Below are 11,294 nucleotides of genomic sequence, written 5' to 3'. Positions count from 1 at the left end.
GGATTCTGTCCCGGTTGCCCCTCTTCCAGGCCAGCTCTCTGCTGTGGCCTGGGAGTGCAGTGAAGGATGGCCCAGGTGCTTGTGCCCTGCACCCCATGGGAGACCAGGAGAAGCACCTGGCTCCTGCCATCGGATCAGCGCGGTGCACCGGCCGCGGCGGCCATTGGAGGGTGAACCAACGGCAAAAAGGAAGACCTTTCTCTCTGTCTCTCTCTCTCACTGTCCACTCTGTCTGTCAAAAAAGTTAAAAAAAAAAAAAAAGAATTAATCAGTGGATGGAAGACATTTCTCTCTGTCTTTATCTCTCGCTCGCTCGCTCGCTCTTGCTCTCGCTCTCTCTGTAACTCTGCCTCTTAAATAAATAAATGAATCTTAAAAAAAAAGCCAAAGAAGCCGGCGCTGTGGTGCAGCAGGTTAAAGTCCTAGCCTGTAGCACTAGCATTCCATATGGGCGCCGGTTGGAGACCCGACTACTGCTTCACTTCCAATCCAGTTCTCTGCTATGGCCTGGGAAAGCAGTTGAAGATGGCCTAAGTCTTTGGGACCCTGCACCTGTGTGGGAGACCCAGAAGAAGCTCCTGGATCCTGGCTCTTGGCTTCAGATCAGCGCAGCTCCGGCCATTGCAGCCAACTGGGGAGTGAACCATCAGATGGAAGACCTCTCTCTCTCTCTCTCTCTCTCTCTCTCCCTCTCTCTCTCTCTCTCTCTGCCTCCCCTCTGTCTTTGTAACTCTGATTTTCAAATAAATAAATACATAAATCTTTTTTAAAAATCCAAAAAGCATAAATACTACAAAAATGTGTCCTGCAATTAAATAAAAACTCATATTAATAAGCTACATTTTGTGATGTTTATGAGTTATCAGTTTTTCACATTCATAATTTGTTGCAACATCGTTCCTTCAGTTTGGACTCCTTCCTCTGTTCTCATTGGTCCACACTGGCATTGCTGAGACGTTCACGCTCTCTCTGGCCACCCATCTTCAAAGATCACTACTGTGTTCCACCAACCTCCCCCATTCTGCCTCACTCTGCTCCCTCCAAGGAGACTGGGAAGCAGTCTTGGATATCTCTGCCTAAACGCCCTCCCAGAATGGTCTGACATCTTCCTGCTTGAGACCCTAGCACCACAAAAAATTTTTAAAAATTAAAAAATCAAATCATGCTGCCTCCTTGGGCACCTCCAGGAAGCACAGCAAAGGTTGCCCCTGCTAACATTTAACTCTCCCTAAGCTGCCTGAGATCCTGTTGTCCCCACACCAACCCCTTGGTCATAGGGCAAAGTCAAAGGACAAATACTAGACACCCTGCAGGGATAGATTCCAAGATCTTTTTTCCTGCTTCCCTCCTCTCCTCCTAGGTTGCATAATTTTTGCCTTGGGATTATGGAGAAGGGGGCAGAAATACTAACATTGATCCAGGCAATAGTCTTCCAAATCTACCTCTACAATTTTTTTATTTATTTGAGAGGCAGTCAGAGATCTACCATATGCTGGTTCACTCCTTAAATGCCTGCAACAGCCAGGGCTGAGCCAGGCTGAAGCCAGGAGCCAGAAATTCAGCCTGTACCTTATATGGATAGCAGCAGCTCAGGTATTTGAGCTATCACCTGCTATCTCCCAGGATGCACTTCAGCAGAAATCTGGAATCTGGAGTGGAGCAGGGACTCAAACCCAGGCACTCCGGTATGGGATGTGTGCCTCCTAAGTGCCATTCCAACTACTATAACAAACACTGGCTCCCAAATCTACTTCTTCTACTTTTTCAAAATGTTCATTTATTTGGAAGGCAGAGCAACTGAGAGAGAGAGAGAAAGAGAGAGAGAGAGAGAATCTTCCATCTCCTATCTACTGGTTCACTCCCCAAATGCCTCTAAGAGCCACATCTGGGCCATTCAGAAGCCCAGGATCCTAGAAATCCATTCACGTCTCCCATATGAGTGCAGAGGCACAAGCATTTGAGCCATCCCCTGTTGCTTCCCAGAGTACATTAGCAGGAAGCTGGATGAGGACACTAACTGGCATTCCAAGATGGGATGCAGGTATCCTAAGCAGCAGCCCAATGGCATACACTATACCAAATGCCTGAGGTCTTGGCTCTTACAATCCAAAATCACTTTCATTCAAACCATTGTTTCTACTGTAAATTCCTAAAGTTTATTTTGCATCTGAAAGGCCAGGAAGGCACTCATTTCTATCTTTCAGTGTTGTTGCTTCTCCTCTAAAGTAATGAATACCAAAGTTTAAAAAAGAGCTGCCCAAAAGAAATGTAACATGAGTCTCATCCTAAATGTTTGTTGAGTAGCCACATGAAAAAGTTAAAAAGAAGGGGAAATTAATTTTAATACTATATTTAAATCATTCCAAAATATAGTAATTTTGACATGCATTCAATATAATTTTTAATGATCTATTTTACATGTTTTGTTATTGTTTCCAAGTCTTTGAAATCCCATGTGTATTTCAATTTAAATCTCAGCTTGAACTGGTGCATATCAAGTGCTCAATAGTCACATGTAGCTAATAGTTACCATTTTAGCACAGAGATTATATTTAAGGAACGAAGAGGCACAAGGCTGAAAGACCAGAAACAAAAACACACAGGTGAAACTACAAAACTCAGATGAAATAAGTTAAAGAATAAGCAAATGAAGAGATATTTCATGTACATGATTAGGAAGATTCAATATTATCAACACATAAGTTCTGCCTAATTTAGTCTACAGATTCAATCCAAATTTATTCAGAATATCAGCAAATTGTTTTGTGGATTTCAACAAACTACGTCTAGCTTTTATATGGAGAGGCAGGAGGCTCAGAACAGCCAACACAATATTGACACTACTAACTTTGAGAACAACTATAAAGTTAGAGTATCAAGACAGAGTGGTACTGGAGAAATAAAGGGAAAAAAATAGATGACTCATACAGAATACAGATTCCATACACAGATCCACAAAAATACAGAAAACTGACCTTTAACAAAAGAGAAGAAGCAATTCAGAGAAAAAAGAATCATCACCGGCCACTTACATGCAAAAAAAGAAAAATTACTCTACACATAGACCTTGCAACTTTGATCAAAATTAACTCAAAGTGGCTCATAGATCTAAATGTGAACTTCAAGACTACACAACTCCTGGAAACACAGGAAAGTATCTAGGTTCCCTTTGGTTTGGCAATGATTTTTTATATATTTATACAATATGAAGACCACCATCCATGAAAAAAAATCCTGATAAATTAGACTTTATTCAAATTAAAAACTTCTGTTCTGCCAAACACAATGTTAAGAGAATGAAAACAATAGCCACACACGGAGACAAATGTTTGCAAACTATATACCTGATAAAGGACTGATATCTAAAATATATAGAGAGCTTAGTGGGATTCCAAGATTGCAGAATAGGGAAGGGTGTACTGTTCTAGGCCATGGGTAAATAGTTAAAAAAACAAGGCGGGAAGGATAAAGCACATTCTCATGGAAGATTTAGAGACAAAACTGCAGAGGAAAATCTATGGAAGGAAGTGGGACATTGTGGATCAGTGTGGAAGGTGCAGACACACAGCAGGAACATAGAGGCAACACATGACCCCAGCAGCCAAGAGCCAGAGAAAATGCCAGCTTTGGAGAGTGAGGCGAGATCACACTAGAGCAGCCCATGACAGTGGTGATATAGCCTGAGGGAGAGCTTGGCATGAGTCCAGCCTGCTGTCCTAAGGGGGATAGGGTACCCATTAACCAACTGAATAAAGGGGGATATGTTTTGCTCTCCTCATCACCCCCACCACAGCGCCTGGCAACCAGCTGAGAGAAGGCAGGAACGATTGTGGACATAAGCAGCAGCTGCAGAGGTTCTTGTGCACACGCCCAGCAACTGGCCAGGACAACACTCAATCTTCTCAGTAGTAGTTGCAGGAGCAGCTTGGATGCATATACCTGGCAACCAGTGGGGAGAAGGCAACATTGTGAAATGAAAAGAGGCTGCAGCCAGAGGCTCTTTTGCATGTGCGTGATCCAGGGATTCCACCAGAGGAAAAAATCTGCATTCCCCACTGACTTTGAGTCTGGTAGGGAGGATTGACAAAGAGCCAGGCACCAAAAATGACTGTGAGGCACTCCCAGGCTCTCAACATATCACAGACTCCAGGGCTCAAACCTCCTAAGCGGAGCACCCACAGGCAGCTGGCTCTGGGGACATCCCTGCCTCTCTGTGGACAGGACGGGCTAGGGGATGGAGTGGATCCTCTGTACCCCATGACTGTGGGAGCCTTGTGTGCTGAGTCTGTGGGAACTCTGTGACTGCACAGGAGAGTACAGAGTGCAGCTTGGTCCCTGGGCAATCAATATGAGTGGCTTCACATGCTCAGAGCTCCCTGACTGCCTAGGGTAGAGACTGCAAAGGGATCCGTGCTCACACTGAGGACTGCACAGCCCCTTTGTGCAGTTCATATGGCAGTGTAGATGAGAATTACACCCACTGTGGGCTAACACCTGAGTATGGACCACTTCAGAATAGAGGAGGTGAGGGTATGACTATGCCAACAGAGGTTATCATTTCCTCCTTTCTGTTAAAAAGAGATCTACCAAGCCCAACTTGTGTGTCACCCTAGATACATGCCCCACCCTGGAGTACTGACCACAGCTCCCTGGCCACAGCCATCACACACCTCTTGATAGTCTTTGAAAGAGATATACACTCCACTAAGCCACAGAGGCATATTTCAAAAATAAAAACCATCAGAGGAGAAAACCAACAAGTATTTCCACAAATGCCTAAAAATAAATGCAGAAATGCAAGAAACAAGAAAAAGGAGGCCACATGACCACCCAGAAAGGAAAACAACAACACTTCGATATTATAATGTGAGGATAAAGAGATTGGTAAAATGCCAGAAATGAAATTCAAAAGATTAATAAAAGGATTACTCAGAAACAATGAGAAGCAAATTCACAAATTAAAGAAATCCATACATGAATGAAAAATTCTCACATGAAATTGATATTTTAAACAAATCAAATAAAATATTAGAAACGAAGAATTCAATATGTCAAGTAAAAAAGACAGTGGAAAGCCTTCACAACTGACTTGGTGAGGCAGAATAAAGAATATCTGAGCTATAATAAAAATCACTGGATATTTTTCAGACAAACTAAAAAAATAAGAATTAATTAGAAAAATTAAAAACAGTATTGAGACCCAGCATAAGGATCTTAGGAGATCCTGAAAGTGTATAAAGAGAGAATGGATTAGAAGGTCTATTCAGTGAAATAATTACAGAAAAAAATCCCTAATTTGGAGAAAGAAAGAGATGTCCATGTACACGAACCACATAGAATTCCTTATAGACAAGAACAGAAAAAATCTTTACAATGATACACTGTGATCCAATTTTCAACAGTAAAGCACAAAGAAATTTTTCTAAAATGTGCATGAGAGAAATGAGATTACTTTCAGAGGATCTCCAATTAGACTCACAGCTGACTTCTCACCAGAAACCCTACAGATTAGGAGAGAAAGGAGAAATATAAAACAAGTCTTCAGAGAAAAAAAACTGTCAACACAGAATACAGTAGCCTGCAAAGCTCTCATTTATGAATGAAGATGAAGTGAAGACCTTCCATAACAAACAGATTGAAAGTGTTTGTCATCACTCATCCAGCATCTTACAAAAGATGCTTAAGGATGTGCTACACAGAGAAACACAAAAAGATAGTCATCATTATGAAAGAATGTGAAGGAAGAAAATCTAGTAAAAGTGCAAAGTAAATCCAAGGCAAACAATAGCAATATTTGCAGAAAAATGGCAGGGTCAAGTCGTTACTTATCAATAGTAATATTGAATGTAAAAGGCCTAAATTTTCCAATCAAAAGATACTGCCTAACTGAACAAATTTTTTTAAAAGACCCATCTATTTGCTGCCTAAAAGAAACACACCTTACCAACAAAGACTCACATAGACTGAAAGTGAAAGGATGGAAAAAGGCATTCCATGCTAACAGAAAGCAAAAAAGCAGGTCTAGCCAGCCTAATATCAGACAAAATAAACTTGAACAAAAAACTGTTAAGAGAGATGAAGAAAGACACTCTGTAATGATTAAGGGATCAATTCTACAGGAAGATGTGACTATAGCAAATGTATATGCACTCAATCCCAGGGTACCTGGCTATTAAAAAAAAATGTTGATGGATCTAAAGGGAGACTAGACTCTTGCACAGCAGCAATGGGAAACTTCAGCAACCCACTTTCAGCAATATATAGAGCAACTAGAAAGAAAACCCACAAATGAATAACAGAGCTCATATACACAATGGACTTCACTGATGTCTACAGACCTTTCATTCCACAGTTGCAGAATACACATTCTTTTAATCAGTGCATGGAACTTTCTCTAGGATAGAACATATGCTAGACTATAAAGCAAGTCTCAGCATATTCAAAAAAGTCAAAATCATACATGCATCTTTTCTGACCACAGTGGAATAAAGCTGGAAATTAACAACTCAAGAATCTTGAGAACATGTGCAAACACATGGATACTGAACAACATGCTCCTGAATGAACAGTGGGCCACAGAAACAATGAAATGAGAAATCAAAAAATTTTCTGGAAATGAATGACGATGACAATGCAACATATTAAAACTTATTGAATATAGAAGAAGCAGGGTTAAGAAGGAAGTTTATAGCAACTGCTGCTTACATCATGAAATCGAAAAGGCACCAAATAAATGAGCCATCACTGCAACTTACGGACTTAGAAAACCAAAAAAAAAAAAAAACAAAACCTAAAATTAGCATGAGAAAATTAATCATTAAAATTAGAGAAGACATAGAATGGCGGATGTCCTAAACAGCACTCTGGCCTCTGAATCAGCCCTTAAGGCATTCGGATATGGCTAAAGAGCCCATGAGAGTATTTCAGGCATGGAAAGCCAAGACACTCTGTCAAAAAAAAAAAAAAAATGACTTAAATGAAAGATCTCCCCGCATGAGATCCCAGTGGAAGGAACAGATCATCAAAGAAGGAGGTACCTTTCTCTGAAGGGAGGAGAGAACTTACACTTTGACTACAACCTTGTCTAAATATGATCAGAGTCGGCGAACTCAAAAGGCTTCCATAGCCTTGGCAACTCATGACAAGAGCCTAGGGTGATTACTGATGCCATAAACAAGAGTGTCAATTTGTTAGGTCAACAACAGGAGTCACTGTGCACTTGCTCCTCATGTAGGATCTCTGTCCTTAATGTGCTGTACATTGTGATTTAATGCTATAACTAGTACTCCAACAGTATGTTTCACTTTGTGTTTCTATGTGGGTGCAAACTGTTGAAATCTTTACTCAATATATACTAAACTGATCTTCTGTATTTAAAGAGAATTGAAAATGAATCTTGATGTGAATGGAAGGGGAGAGGGAGTGAGAAAGGGGAGGGTTGCGGGTGGGAGGGAAGTTATGGGGGGGGGGGAAGCCATTGTAATCCATAAGCTGTACTTTGGAAATTTATTTTCATTAAATAAATGTTTAAAAAAAGAGATAGAGAGAGAGGATATCAAGGATATCATGGAAAGGAAAAAGAACATGGCAACATTTTGGAAAATAGATTGGCAGAGCTTGAAAAACAAGACAAATATTCTTGATTGAGGCAATAAATGCTTCCAGAGAATTTGTTACTGACATAGATTGCATTATTTTGCCATTGAAGCTTCTGATTTCACAAAGAGAATAAAGGACTGCTGTGATATCTACTAAAAAACAAAATAAAATAAAATTAGAGAAGAAATAGTCTGGCGCCACGGCTCAATAGGCTAATCCTCCACCTGCGGTGCTGGCACACCAGGTTCTAGTCCCGGTCGGGGCACTGGATTCTGTCCCAGTTGCCCCTCTTCCAGGCCAGCTCTCTGCTATGGCCCAGGAGTGCAGTGGAGGATGGCTCAAGTCCTTGGGCCCTGCACCCCATGGGAGACCAGGAGAAGCACCTGGCTCCTGGCTTCGGACCAGCGCTGTGCACCGGCTGCAGCGCACCGGCTGCAGCAGCCGTTGGGGGGTGAACCAATGGAAAAGGAAGACCTTTCTCTCTGTCTGTCTCTCTCTCACTGTCCACTCTGCCTGTCAAAAAAATAAATAAAATTAGAGAAGAAATAAATAAAATCAAAACCAGAAAAACTCATGACTAGAGCCTAGGGAGATTACTGACACCATAAACAAGAGTGTCAAATTGTTAAGTCAACAACAGGAGTCACTATGTACTTACTCCTCATGTGGGATCTGTCCTTAATGTGTTGTCTAATGTGAAGTAATGCTATAACTAATACTGAAACAGTATTTTTACACTTTGTGTTTCTGTGTGGGAGCAAACTGATGAAATCTTAGTATATACTGAATCGATCTTCCATATATAAAGATAATTGAAAATGAAAAAAAAAAAAACCCTGGTGTTAAATTGGAAATTGCATAGAAAATTAATTTTTAAACATATCATGTAGGATCTCTGTCTTTAATGTGCTGTACATTGTGATTTAATGCTATAACTAGTACTCCAACAGTATTTTTTCACTTTTTGTTGCTATGTGGGCGCAAACTGTTGAAATCTTTACTTAATATATACTAAACTGATCTTCTGTATATAAAGAGAATTGAAAATGAATCTTGATGTGAATGGAAGGGGAGAGGGAGCGGGAGAGGGGAGGGTTGCGGGTGGGAGGGAAGTTATGGGGGGGGAAGCTATTGTAATCCATAAGCTGTACACTGGAAATTTATATTCATTAAATAAAAGTTTAAAAAAATTTTAAAAATAATCCTGTAATGCTGCAAAATGGAATGATTTACTAGAGCTGATCTCCCCCTAGTGGTCCCAAGGCAGAAAAACTAAGAGTAGTACATCAGATCTGGTCCCAGCCTTCTCTGGGAGCAGGCAGTCAACGACCCAGAGATGACCTGTGCCACTTGGTCCTGAGTCCAAGCGCCGTCACTGGGTGCCACGACAGATTGAAGCTATGGCCATTCTTTTTGTTTTTGTTGCCAGGGGAACTCTTTTTTGCTCTTGTTGTCACAGGGAACCACTATCCTTGCCAAACATGCTTGGTGTGGAAGAAACTTCCTGGATGTTACAGAGCAGATTCTGACCAAGATATCGTATAAAAATAACAAACTATCTTACTCACATGACAATTATTGGTTTCATTACATCTAACAAGACAGGATCGTGTATCTTTGTATCACTAATAATGTTTTGAATGTTTTCAAACCTTTAATTTTCTGAATGAGGTAAGGAAGAAATTTCAAACTACTTATAGTTCAAGAGCAGAGACAGCATTTCCATACGCCATGAACAGCAAGTTTTCAAATGTCTTGACTGCACAACTGAAGGATCACTCTGAGAACAAGGGCCTAGACAAAGAGACGGAGACTCAAGCCCAGGTGGTCGAATTGAAAGGAATCCTGGTCAGAAACACAGATCTGGTAAAGCAGCAGAGAGAAAGATTGGAATTATTGATAGACAAAACAGAAAATTTTGTGGATTCATCTGTCATCTTTAAAGCTGCCAGCAGAAATCCTCCCCGAGCCATGTGCATGAAGAATCTCAAGCTCACTGTCATCACTGTTGTATCGATTGTGTTCATCTACATCATTGTGTCAACTGCCTGTGGTGGATTTACATGGCCAAACTGTGTGAAAAGATAAGAAAGAACAAGTTACCAGTAACCAAGGATGTGCGAGAGCAAGTTAAAAGCAATCGGAGTGACTCAAGCCTTTCACTGCTGACAGATGGTGTCTGCCAATCTCTTCAACCCTCTTTTCACTTTTTTTAAGCTTGTTCTATGCTCCAGATTTATCTTTGTTCTACCAACTAATTTATTCCAGTGAACTTCAGATTGAACCATTCATCGCAGCAGAAGCCTTAAAAAGGCTTTTATTTGTTTAGTGTCATCCACTTTGAAAGACAGTTTTGTTTGTAATTGCACAAAGTTATCACCAAGGTGGAAACAACAGGTGTTAAGAGCTGTCTGGTAGAATTATGGAGGAACTTTTTTCATGGACTCAAAAGCATTTGAGATACAGATAGCATTGCTAATATCTCTTCTCAATGTTTTGAGATCTTGAAGAGTTTTAGGTTCTTCAAAATACCTAGCACAATAAATGAAGAATAGTTGTTATTTGGGGAATCATAATTAAGTTGTAGGTGCTGTTTATTTCTAGGAATCCAGACAGGTAAAGTATTAAACATTTTCCTTTCAGTTAGATGAGGAATATTTAGGCAGCCCTTTGGAGGCATAGAGAGTTATCCTTGTCCTGCTTTTCACTTTCAAGGATAAAGGTCAGTGTGCTGATCATTCACAGTTCAGTGGATAGCTTGTTATTCTCTGCTTCCCTGTTGCAGTTGATTTGAGATAATCATGATTTAAAAATTGCTGAAAGTTGTGGTTTATATATGTGTGTGTATGTGTGTGTGTATTCCTTTTACTTCTGTAGACATTTGTGTGTTAATAGAAGGGGTGGTAGAGACAGTGGAAAAGGAAATTCCTCAGATTCACCAAAGGAAAAAAAGGGAACCACAGTGGATATGCTAACAGCAGTATGAAAGGAGGGAATGTGGGAAAATTTGTCCATTCTGGGAAAAGCCCCAACTGAATACAGTCAGCAATCAGCTCCAGAGTTTGTGTTTGACTCCTATTGCACAATTTGTGCATCCTCTACAGTTTAATAAATTTTTGATCTGCCTAAAGTTTGAAGAGTTATTTTGTGAAGCCTGAAAGAAAATAGATGGTACGATGCATACAAACAGAATAAAACAATTTAACATGCATTAAACTGCAGTATAAGAAATTTTGACTTTAGCCATACTTCTTAGCTACTCTGGTATCTGTTATCTAGTAGTCATAGTGTATCTGAAAGGAAGACATTTACTGTCGTAGATCTGATTGCATTTGTTTATCAATAAGTGCCATGAAATGGAAATTAGTGTTGCTCTTTTCCTAATGAAAGAACCAATAAGTCTATATAACCTAGCCACTGTTTAGTTATGTGCCTTGAATATATATGTGTCCCTGAATCTGGAACATGGTTCCTGATCTTCCATCTTAACCTTTAAATTCATGCTTCTTTATTCTACATCCACTGGAACTCTTTTCTTGTGGATCTTGCATAGCAGAAATATCTTCTCCATTTATCTACACTAATGCCTTTTAACTCAATCAGCATTTTCATTTTGGAAAATATATTTGTTTTATGAAAACATTTGGCATTTCTAAATAATGATTTCCAAATATTTTTAATTCAAAGAAAAAAGC

General features: G+C 40.1%; 1 pseudogene; it reads left to right on the top strand.

The window, feature by feature from the left end:
• Nucleotides 1-9,080: 9,080 nt before the first annotated feature.
• Nucleotides 9,081-9,687, top strand: LOC133765686 (vesicle-associated membrane protein 7-like; annotated as a pseudogene).
• The last annotated feature ends 1,607 nt before the right edge of the window (nucleotides 9,688-11,294 follow it).

This window comes from Lepus europaeus, chromosome 8 (genome assembly GCF_033115175.1).
Source record: "Lepus europaeus isolate LE1 chromosome 8, mLepTim1.pri, whole genome shotgun sequence".
NCBI lineage: Eukaryota > Metazoa > Chordata > Mammalia > Lagomorpha > Leporidae > Lepus > Lepus europaeus.
Note: the sequence above shows the minus strand (reverse complement) of the source record. Positions and strands in the feature narration are given on the sequence as shown.